This window comes from Carcharhinus amblyrhynchos, chromosome 25 (genome assembly GCF_965287045.1).
Source record: "Carcharhinus amblyrhynchos chromosome 25, sCarAmb.v2.hapA, whole genome shotgun sequence".
NCBI classification, from domain to species: domain Eukaryota; kingdom Metazoa; phylum Chordata; class Chondrichthyes; order Carcharhiniformes; family Carcharhinidae; genus Carcharhinus; species Carcharhinus amblyrhynchos.
Window position 1 is genome coordinate 13,412,689 of NC_137348.1, and position 12,496 is coordinate 13,425,184.

Genomic DNA, 12,496 nt, shown 5'->3' on the forward strand with positions numbered 1-12,496 from the left:
GTCACGTATTGCCAACCTGAAAATGACCTATTTATTCCTACTGTCTGCTTTCTGCTAGCTAACTAATATGTTACCTCTTACACCATGAGCTTTTATTTTCCACAGTAATATCTGATATGGTACCTGATCATATGCCTTCTGAAATTCTAAGTACAACACATCGACAGGTTCCCCTTCATCTATGTTGCTTGTTACTTCCTCAGAAAAATTCCAAAAATTAGTCAAACATGATTTCCCATTCACAAAACAACATTGACTCTGTTTGATTGCATTGAGATTTACTGTGTGGCTTGCTGTAAGTTCTTAATAATAGCCTACAACAATTTCCCTATGACAGGCGTTAAGCTAACTGGCCTGTAGTTTCCTGCCTTTATAGATTCATAGATTATTACAGCACAGAAGGAGGCCATTTGGCCTATTGTGTCATGCCAGTCAACAAAGATCTGACTACACTAATCCCATTTTCCAATGCTTGGCCCATAATCCTAGAGGTTATGTCAACACAAGTGAATATCTAAACATTTCTTAAATGTTACAAGTTTCTGACTCAACCATCCTTGCAGGCAGTGAGTTCCAAACTCCCACCACCTGCTGAGTGAAAACCTCAGCTCCTCTCTTAGCCTTCAATCCTGGTTATAGATCCCTCAACTAATGGAAAAGGTTCCTTCCTATTCGCCCTTCTTCTCACCCTCATGATCATATGCACTTCTCTCAGGTTCCCTCTCAACCTTCACTGCTCCAAAGAAAACAGCCCCAGTCTACTCAATTATCAGACCCTCCAACCCAGTTAGGATCCTAGTAAATCTCATCTGGTGTAATACTTCCTTCCTTTAATGCGGTGACCAGAACAGCATGCAGTCCTCCAGTTTTGGCCTAAGCAGCGTTTTGTAAATTCCAGCATGACCTCTCTGTTCTTGTATTCAGTGCCACAGCTAATAAAGGCAAATATCTCATTTGCTTTCTTAACTTTCTTATCTGTCTGCCGTGCCATCTTCAGGGATGTGTGGATATGCACAGCAGGGTCCCTCTGACCTTCAGTATTTTCTAGGGTTCTACCATTCATTGTATCATCCTTTGCCTTGTTAGCCCTTCCCAAGTGCATTACATCACACTTTTCTGGGTTGAATTCCATTTTCCACTGCTCCTCCCACCTGACCAGTCCATGGATATCCTCCTGCAGTCTATGACTATCCTCCTCACTGTTTACTACCCTACCAATTTTTGTGTCATCCATAAAATTTTTTATCATACCCCCTACATTTAAGTCTAAATTATTAGTGTATATCACAAATAGCAATGGCCCCAGCATCGAGCCCTGCAGCACCCCACTAGAAGCAGACTTCTAGTCACAGAAGCATCCCTCTGCTTCCTGCCTCTCATCAATGTGTGACTTTGGATCCCATGGGCCCTTACTTTCTTATTCAGTCTGCCATGAGGGACTTTTTCAAAAGCCTTGCTAAAGTCCATATAGAACACATCAAATGCATTACCCTCATCAACACTTTCTTCAAAAAATATATTAGATTTGTCAAACGCAACCTTCCCTTAAGAAAGCCATGCTCACTATCCCTGGTAAATCCATATCCATCCAAGTGTAAAAATATTCTGTCCATCAGAATTCTTTCTAGTAACTTCCCCACCACTGAGGTTAGGCAAATTGGCCTATATATTTTTATCCATCTCTATATCCCATTTTTAATAATGAGGCAATGTTAGCAATCATCCAGTCCCCTGGTATCTTACCTATAGCCAGAGAGGATTGAAAATTACTGCCAGTGCCTCTGATATCACCTCCCTTAACAATCTGGGATACACCTATTCCGGGCCTGCAGATGTATCCACTTTAAAGGCTGCAAACCTGCTGGTACCTCCTCTCTTTCTATGTTAATTTCCTCTAACATTTCACAGTCCTCCACCCTAATGTTTACACCTATGTCATCCTTTTCCATTGTGAAGTGTGGCACAAAGTATTAATTGAGCACAGTACCCATGTCATCAGGATCCACACACAGATTACCTGCCTGTATGCTTCCTGATTGGCTTTACTCTTTCCCAAGTTATCTTGCTCTTACATATATATTTTGTAAAAGTCTTCTTCATTTCTTGAATAGAGGAGTCACATTCACTACTTTCCAATCTGATGGGACCATTCCAGAATTTAGGGAATTTTGGAAAATTTGCTATCTCTGCGGCCACTTCGTTTCAGACCCTAGGATAAAGTGCATCAGGACTTGTCAGAGTTTAGTTCTCATCATTTTCTCAATACCCTTTTCCTATGATTGTAATTGTTTCAAGCTCTTCCCTCCCTTTCACCTCCTGATTCACAATTATTTCTGGGATGTTATTTGTATCCTGTACAGTGACGACAGATGCAAAATATCTGTTCAATCCATCTGTTATTTCCTTATTTTCCATTATTAATTCCCTATTCTGTCTCTCTGGAGGATCAATGCTCATGTTACTTACTCTTTCCCCTTTTAAATACTTATAAACTCAGAACTCTTACAATCGATTTTTATATTTCTAGCTGGTTTTTTCCATACTCTAATTTCTCCCTCCTTATTAACCTTTTAACGATTATTTGCTAAACTTCATATTCTGCCCAATCTTCTCACCTGATACTCAACTTTGTGGTATTCTATGCATTTTCTTTCAATTTGGTACTATATTCAACTTCTTTAGTTAGCTACTTGCTGAAATGCATCTTTTCTCAGTATTTTGAAATATCTCCTTAAATATCTACCACTGCAACTCTACTGATGTATCCCTTAACATAATTTCCCAGTTCACATTAGCCAGTTCAGTATTTATGCCCTCATAATTGCCCTTACTTAAGTTTAAAACACTAGCCTTAAATCCACTCATCTCATCACTCAAACTAATTATGGAATTCAATCATATTATGATCATTGCTACCTAGAGGCACCTTCACCAACGGTCATTAATTAATTCTGCCTCGTTGCACATTACCAGGTGCAATGTAGTCTCCTCTCTGGTTAGTGCTATAATGTGGGCTCTAAGAAAATATCCCAAAAACATTCTACAAACTCATCATCCAGGTTTGGACAGTGAGAGCCTTTTACCTTGGATGGTGATGGCTAACACAAGGGGACATAGCTTTAAATTAAGGGGTGGTAATTATAGGACGGATGTCAGAGGTAGGTTCTTTACTCAGAGGGTAGTAAGGTCGTGGAATGCCCTGCCTGCAGCAGTTGTGGACTCGCCAACTTTAAGGGCATTCAAATGGTCAGTGGATAGGCATATGGATAACATTGGAATAGTTTAGGTTAGAGGGTCATTAGATTGGTTCCACTGGTTGGCGCAACATTGAGGGCCGAAGGGCCTGTACTGCACTGTAATGTTCTATGTTCTATGCAGGTTACCTCTGCCAACCTGATTTGTCCAATCTATATGTAGATTTAAATCACCCATGATTATCTTTGTTCCTTTCATACAAGCCCTCAATATTTCTTCCTGTATCCTTGTCCTACAGGAGGCCTATAAACCACTCCCACAAGTGACTTCTTATCTTTACTATTTCACATCTCTACCCAATCTAATTCTACATCTTGATCTCTAGAACTAAGATCATCTCTCTCTATTGTGCCAATGTCATTATTATTTAATAGAGCTAGTCCTTTTCCAAGCTCCCCATTCTTCCTAAATGTCACATATCCTTGAATATTCAGGTCTATTCCTTTGTCATCCTGCAGCCAGGTCTCCGTAATGTCTGTCAAATCATACAGATTTAGTTCTATTTGTGTTGTCAATCCACCTGTCTGTTTTACTTTTTTTGTAATTTCTACTCTTATGTCGTGGTGCACTCATAGGTTTGTACACTCTGTTCCTTCCTCCCACACACTGTGCATCATTTCTCTGATTCCTCCCATTCTCTTTTGCCTTGTCTTCCCAACTCATTTATCACATCTTCTCAAACTTGATTCCTTGCCCCCACTTTTTTGCACTCTTGTTATATGACTTGCTGGAACATTCATCCTAGCATGGTTCATCTGAACACTGTACCAAAGTTATAACTTCCACTTTCTCCAGACTGGTGCCAGCGCTCCATGAATCAAAACTCATTTCTCCCAAACCAACCTTTGAGCCATGCATTTTACTCTAATCTGAAGTGCTTTATGCCAATTTGCTTGTGGCTCAGGTAGTAATCCAGAGATTATTACCTTTGAGAATCTGCTTTTTAATGTAGCCCCTAGCTGCTGACACACCCTCAGCAGGACCCCTTTCGTAGTTCTACCTATGTCCTTGATATACAACCATTGGATCCTTCCCCTCCTGTTGCAACCACAACCACTGGATTCTCCACCTCCCCAGCCCAGACAACATATTCTGAACCCTGTCACTGAGCAGCCAACACAGCCGTCTGGGCTCCCACTCTCAGCTCCAGAGAATGTGTCAATCCCCCTGACCATACTGTCCCCAACTACCACTATATTACAATTAAGTCCCCCCACTTGAATGGCTTTCTGTACCATGGTCAGTTTGCTATCCACGCTGAAGCAACCAGTTTCATCTACACAGGCTGCAAGATTTGTTGGACAATTACAAAGGCGGAGGCTGCTTCATTTCTATCAACTGCATCCCCATACTTGCCTCATTCACAGTCACACCCTCCTTTCCTGACCACTGACCAAATTAGAAGACCTAATCTGAGGGATGTGACTGCCTCCTAGTACAAAGTGTCCAGGTAACTTTCTTCCTTCCTTATACATTATAGTATCTGCAGTTCAGCATCCAGCTCAATGACTCAGAGTAGAAACTCCACAGACAAATACTGCAGATGTATTTGACTTGGATCACCTTAGTGTTCAGGAATTCTATTCTGCAGTTGGAACACATCACCTGCCCTGCAATTAGTTAATTAATTTATAAGTAATAAACACTGCTTCTCCCAATAACCTTTACTATTGCTAGTAAACCTTACTATAACTCAAAAAATCGTTTCAATCACTAATAAGTTACACACATTTTGAAGATAAACAAACCAAATAATCACCACTTATATCTTCCCCTAATATAATTGTAAAAGGTTGTGTTGATTTTGATATACCTTGCAAGTTTCTTTTCATATTCCCTCTTTGTAGTTTTTTTTTAACTTCACCCATTGCTGCTTCTTGTCTCTCTCCAATTTGCCAAGGTCTTTTTTTTCCATCTTTGTATGCTCTTTCTTTCAATTTTATGTTGTCCCTAACCTCTTTAGTTGTCTGTTTTTCTTGACAAGTGAGGTACTTGTCCCTTAGCAGGATAACCTGGTTCTGTACCACATTAAATTCCCTTTTGAGCATCTCTCATTGATCTTCTGTCATTTTATCCCTGGATATATTTGTTCAGTTTACTGTAGAATGTCTCTATCTCATTCTGTTGAAGTCGGCTTTATCTAAATCTAGAAGCTTAGTTGTTGCGTTGTGTTTCTGAGTTCCAAACGTAACAGCCTGGATTCTTCCAAAACAAAACTAAGTGCCCAACAGGCAGGAAGACTGGAAATTTGCCTGCCCGTATTTTGGGTGTACTTAATTTCACGAATCCCTGGCACTCACGCAGGAAAGGAGGGGTGGGCTTAATCCCATTGGAGAGGCCGATAGCATAGTGTTGAGCAGGCCACTGCGATGCACGGATTTGTCAGTGTAGAGATCAGTGCATGCATACTGGCCCCACCCATTGCCAGCCTCCTGATCGCTGGCCTTCCGACATCTTCCCAATCAAACTCCCCAACCACCCTCCCCTCCGATTGCCGGCCGACCTACACATTCCACCAATCATCAGCCTACCCAAACCCTCCCCACCGTGATCCTGATCGCTGGCCTACCCAACCCCCTTCCCTACCCTGATCGCTGGTCCAGCCCCAACCCCCATGGCTTGCCCTGATCACCTCCTCCCTCCCAACCCCATCGATGCCATTGCAGCGTGTGAAGCAGGGCCCCCCCACCCCACCCCACCCCACTGGTCGCCCCACCCAGTAGTCCCTGCCCTGCAGTAGGCTCTACCCCCTCTGGCCCTGCCTCCAGTGCCTCTTGGGCAGTGCCTGAGTGCCACAGTGGTGGTGGGGGGGGTGGGGGGGGGTTGCCTCAATGGCCTCTGTCCCCACCAGCGGGGTGAGCACACCTGATCCTATTGGTCAAGAGCAGTTGTAAATCACGCTGGTGGGAATCTCTCCCAGTTGCTTGGTGTGGGGGGAAGTTACTTGCGGGCCCTGAACCTACTATCCCAGGCTTGCTAGTCATATGGAAATGACAATTTCTGTATAGTAATCAGCCCCGCGCTGGTCTCCAAAAAAATGGGCCTGGGAAACTCGCAATCAGCCACACGCTGGTCATGAGTCCTACCACAGGCCCCCACTGATGGCTCCCGGCCTGTTGTGCTACTCAAGCAGTACAGCTGGCTGGCAGAATCCCAGCAACATTTAATTCAATCATATTATGGTCAATATTAGTTAATTGTTAGCCTGTTTACCAAATATAGTCATTACACATCACTAAATCAATAGTCTGCCGCCTTGTTGGTCCTAGGATATGTTCTTGCAAAAACCTAACCTGAACACACTCAGGATATCTGCTACCTTTCTGTATGAGTATTCACCTTCTATAAGTTCCAGCTAATCCAACATACTTAGCACAAACTCTCAGCCATATAAATCCCATTTCCATTCTCTTCAACTCCACTGACATCCCTTGTGTGTCAATTCCAAAATTCTTCTCTTTGTTTTCAAGTCATGTCAAAGCCCCACTGCATTTGTGATTCCTTCCTATTTTACAACTTGTACGCAGCCCTGCTCCTCCATCACTGGATGTCTCGTCAATTCTCCTCCTTCCAGTGCACTACTGCTAACTGCACCTTTGGACTTTCCAATTGTTCCTTTTGGAATTCCCTACCAAATCCTCTCTTGCCACTTCCTGCTTTCAGAAACATCCTGAAAATCTTCCACTTTGACCATGGTTTTTTTCCCCCTAGTCTTTACATTTCTCTCCATCTTTCCCTTCATTGCAACTTTTCCTCCTTTTGGTAAAGTGCTTAAAGGTACTTCCATCCATGTGAAGAATTCTATGTATAAATGTATACTGTCATTGAATGTTCTATATTCAACCCCTGATGTAAATCGCAACATGTCATTGCATCATTTGTGTGTGATAAAAGTGACCCATAAATCTTCCCAGAATCTCAACATAAAGATTCATTTTTTTCATTTAGTTGGGTGGAAACTCAATCAAGTCATTGTTGTAATGACAATTGTGGCTAATTTTTGCACAACAAGTTCCCATAGACACGAAACCTGATAGAGGAGCAGATAATTTGTTTCAGCAGAGTTCATTGAAGTATAAATGTTGACCAGGGAGAACTTCCTTTTGAGTAGAGCTGTGGAATCTTTTATATCTAACTGAGGTGGCCTTGGATTCTCATCTAAAAGATTGTAGCTGGGACAGCACAACAATCTTTCAGTTCTGCACTGAAAAAATATGTGGAAAACTGCCTTCACCCAAATATGTTGGAAGGGACATGAAAGATATTGATTGACAAATCCAATCTGCACAAGTACTAAAATGATTATTTCTGGAAAGTGTTAAAAGTTTTATTTATCCTTCATCACCATCTTTGATATTGTTTTTGCTACTAATATAACAGGAATAACCTCAAGTACTGGACATCAGCAGACGGAAAATATTTTTTGACAGTAAGGAACAACACAAGAGTTGATATCACTAGATCCATAGTACCTGTGTTACATCTGAATATTTGTTTCAATATTGTGCACAGATCTTTTTAAAAATACAATTCAGGAGCACATTATTGCATGCCCCTATTGCATATTTTAATCTTCTCAGTTTAAGATTTTCCCATAAACCACAAACAATTAAAAAGCCCAATGGCCCTCCCACCCCTCCCTAATTAGTCACAGTATCCTGTTCATGTGTGTATTGCTAAGTACTTCAATTACCATCCTGCTACTGTCCTTGTTAGTACAGACAGACTGGGCCAGAAGGGAACAATTAACTGAATAGAAGCGTGCAGGTGGAAACCTGTATTGTGTACCTGTCCCCAAAGGGACAGTGTTACAATATTGCACACACTCCCAGCTGTGAATCAGATAGAATGGACCATGGGCAGATTTTGAGTTTCTCCATGCAAGTACGAAAGGTGAATGCTTCTTACTGTTTTCATTATGAGCTCTCCTGCTGCAGTAACAGTGACTTTTCACTATTCAAATAAAAAAAGCACATTAATTCTTCGAGCCCCTTGCATTTGACAAAATATGCGCATATATTTTTCTAATATATGTCTGCAAAAAGATTTTCTGTAAACCTTTACCAGTAAATAAAATAGTGGAATTAAAGAAGTGTACTGAACCAAAAGACATTTTTAATCCCTAAATTAGCTTTTAATGTTTATTCAGCTACATTAACTGATTTTCTCTTTGGTCCAGAATCCATCTGTTTTATTTCTAACGAAAGGTTTTAACTCTGTACTTACATTTTTTCAGAAATACAGCAAATAAATTTACATTGCAGTTCTAATACAGAGAAAATGCTGGCCATCACAAAAATGTTTAGTTTCAGTGATTCGCTGAATGTTGAAACTCAAACATCAACATAATATACATTCAGGTGTTTCTACTAATTGACTGCAGATCATCACACAACACATTTGAAATGATAACACATCCTGACAGCAAACTATCAACTGAATAGGGTACCTTGGCTCTTTCATGTAATCATCATAGAACTCTTACAGTGCAGAAAGAGACCATTCAGCCCATCATGTCTGCACCGGCAACAATCCCTCCCAGGCCCCATTCCCATAACCTCACACATTTACCACGGCACTAAGGGACAATTTAGCATGGCCAATTAACCTAATCTGTGCATCTTTGGACTACGGGAGGAAACCAGAGCACCTGGAGGAAACCCACGCAGAGACAAGGAGAATGTGCAAACTCCACATAGACAGTGACCTGAGGCTGGAATTGAACCTGGGTCCTGGCAGTGAGGCAGGCAGCTGTGCTAACTACTGTGCCTCTGTGTGCCACCCACAATCCACCACATCATCCAATGAGTCCATCAACTGCATACACAGCCCTGCTAGACACACAAACTGATCTCACCCTGACTACAATTTCTTATGATATCAACTGGCATTATTTTAGAACAATAAAAATTATCCTGAAGTAGTTTCACCATTTAACCTCATTCCTGAATCCACATGGCAGCTATAAAATCTTTAAAATTATACACCAGTAGTTTGTTCAACAGCCAGGCCTCTTGATGAGATTCATAAGCAAAACACTGGAGATGTTGGAAATCTGAATAAGACAGAAAATTATCAAATTACTCAACAAGTAAGGCAGCAATTGTGGAGAAAAATAGAGTTAACATTTCAGGCCAATTATGACCCTTTGTCAGAAGTGCTGAAGAGCACTGAAGTGCTGACTTAAAACTTCGGGTGGAATCTTCTGTGCCCACCAGCAGTGGGAAGTTTGGTAGATGAGGGATCTTAATTTGGCACAAGGTCAAAAGTCAGTTACCTGACAAAGCGATGAATGTCAGGAATTCTGATCCCAGGACCTAAAAAGTGAGTTGAGCTTCCTGATGAACAATGTCAGGAAGCCTTTTTGCATACAATAGTATATCTTGCATGCTCATTAAAAAGTCACCTTTTTAGAATGAAGTTTTCCCCTTCAAATTAATTTCCCTGCCAACAATCAAATTAGAACGTTCATTTTTACAACTGCATGTAAGTGGCTAGGACCTGGTGAGCTTGACTTCTTCCATGATTAATGGTGAGTTGCCACTGCATTGTCCTGTTTGGGGAAGCATCTGTAAGTATCACTCTGCATCAAGCATGGCTGATCAGGAGCCTCTCCCACTCTTACCACCACCATTGGTGTGTTAGAAGGATTTGCAGGTTGACACTCAACCTCTTTGGCCATGTTATGAACACACCTTCCTTAGCCACCAAGTCCTGGGATGGGACTCGAACCCAGAGCTTCTGGCTTAAAGGTAGGGACACTACCCAGTGCACCACAGGGCCATTGGTGAAATTACTGACTCATAATCATTCCCAGATCTCTTATCCTTAATAAAATACATATCACACAGTGTTCCTAGTGTTCATTGTGATATCACAATGTTAGCATAGATCTTCTCTGAAGGAGCAATTACCATCAGATTGCTGTCCTAATCATAGTTTTCTGCATCCTAACATAGCTCCGCATTTTGGGTTGAGTCTTCCAAGCCCAGTTTCTCCACAAATGCGGAGCTTTCATTCTGTCGGAGAATTCCATTGCAGCAGAGTGGTGTCAGGGGTGGGGGAAGACTGGACTTGCTCACTTTTTTATCACACTGGATGCCATAAAGTAGGTTTAAATGTCCAGTGCGAATGTTAGTGAATGACTGAACGACTGAATGGGTAGGGTGGAAGGTCAGTAGGATAGCAGGTCGGTAGGGTGGGTGAGTGTAGGTGGGCCTAGGGTAATCAGGACAGGTCTAGATGGGGTATTCAAGTTAAGGTTTAGTTTGGTCTTGTCAGTTGGTCAGTCGGAGAGGGATAATCAGGTGGTTAGGGGTTAGTATCAGCAGGAGACATTCTTGGGTTGGGAATTCGTCGGAGTTAGTCGGGGTGAGGGTCAGAGGGAACACGCGGGTCAGGAGGGGTTGTCGGCTCTGACTAGATTGGGCAAGGTAGGTAGTCATTTCTGTAGTTACATACTCGTCTGCTTGACAGTGTTTCGCAGCTGGTCTGCACCCCGAGAGCAAATTGACAATATGGACTCTATCTTGGTTTCCAGGTTGCGGCATCTGCTATAGAGCTCGTGTATGAGATGGTTGAGGAATGCGAAAGAGTTACAATGGCAAAGTCTCTCAGCGTAGCCTGTATTATAGGTTTACCTGAGTGGGTTCGTGATCTGTCGTCCTTTTGGTATCTTGTCTGCTTTCTTGCATCTTTGTCGAAACTTGATGTCTGTGTCGATATGCGCAATCTGCTTGGAGATCCTCTCCACTTTCAGCCAGCCGCTTGCAGTGTCTTTGGCAGCCATGATGTGGAGATGCCAGAGTTGGACTGGAGTAAGCAATCTCACAACACCAGGTTAAAGTCCAACACGTTTATTTGGTAGCACAAGCTTTCAGAGTGTTGCCCTTCACCTGATGAAGGGGCAACATTTCGAAAGCTTGTGCTACCAAATAAACCTGTTTGACTTTAACGTGATGTTGTGAGATTACTTACTGTGCTAACCCTAGTCCAACGCCGGCATCTCCACATTGTAGTTACGTACAATTAGACTAGGATTCTTCTGCCCCATACTTCCTGGGTAACTATCCAGTTTGTTATTTACATTATTTAAAATCTTTGTCTGATATCAGTTCTATATCTTAAAGTAATTTTAAATCAATTTAACAATCTTTTTTACTTGGGTAAAGAGCGATAGAAAGGCTATTAATTTAGTTTACATAAGAAGAAAATTAAAATTGGAATAATCATCACTTTTATTTGTGTACCTTAAGCAATGTTAAGCACAGCCGGAAGAACTGTGAAGATAAATACCTGGATTGATACAGAATCTCATTTTAACACTCCATAGTGCTTCATTTTTGTGAGGTGCATGGTTGTTACCTCACTAAAATATTATTATACATAGTGATGTTATGTAACATTATAAAACTACAAAGTATTTACAGAACAGAAACAGGCCATTTAGTTCAGTAGGTGGTGTTTATGCTCCACACATTCCTTCTCTCAATCCTCTTCATTTAGCCCTATTAACAAATGCTTTTATGCTTTATCCTGTTATGTTGCTTATCCAGCTTCCCTTTGAATGCATCAATAATATTCACTCCCACTACTTCCTGCGGTTGCGAGTTGCTCATTCTAGCCATATTTTAGATAAAGAAATTCCTCTTGAATTCCTTATTAGATTTGTTAGTGATTGTCTTATATTTATATTTGGTTCAGGTCTTCCCACAAGCTTGGACATCTTTTCTGTGTCTATCCCATCAGATTCATTCATAACTTTTTTACAAGTATTTTCCATGCATAGACAATGGGCACAAATCAAGCTTATTGGGCCCTATTTTGATTCTAAGTGCTGGGCAGACTTGAAACTGGGAGTGTTTCAGATCCAACTTTTAGACCTTTCTCAGGTGCCCCACTATGTACTTGCCTGAAAAAGTATCAGCAATTCCAAATCACGCTGGAGAAGTCTGTGGGTGGGGCTTAACGCACCTGAAATCCTGCAGCTCTGATTGGTGCCTCCAACTGTGCATGTGCAGGAAAAAAAAGATAGAATACAACTCCTCTGCCACATCACTCCTGGGCCGGATAGTGCCTTCCCCTGACCCCACAGGCCCTCTTATCCCCTCGCCACCCAGACCAAACACGGGCCCCTCTCCCCTCGACCCCCCACCACCAATCTCAAATGGAGTGGCAGCGGAACCCTCTTCCCCTCACTGATCACAGGCAGTGCCAGTGGACTCCCCATTTCCCCCTCACT

At 41.9% G+C, this 12,496-nt stretch overlaps 1 protein-coding gene across 2 annotated transcripts in view; it reads left to right on the forward strand.

Moving 5' to 3' along the window:
- The window catches only part of cfap77 (cilia and flagella associated protein 77), a 171,684-nt gene that overhangs the window by 123,217 nt on the left and 35,971 nt on the right, over positions 1–12,496 (forward strand). The window lies entirely within an intron of this gene.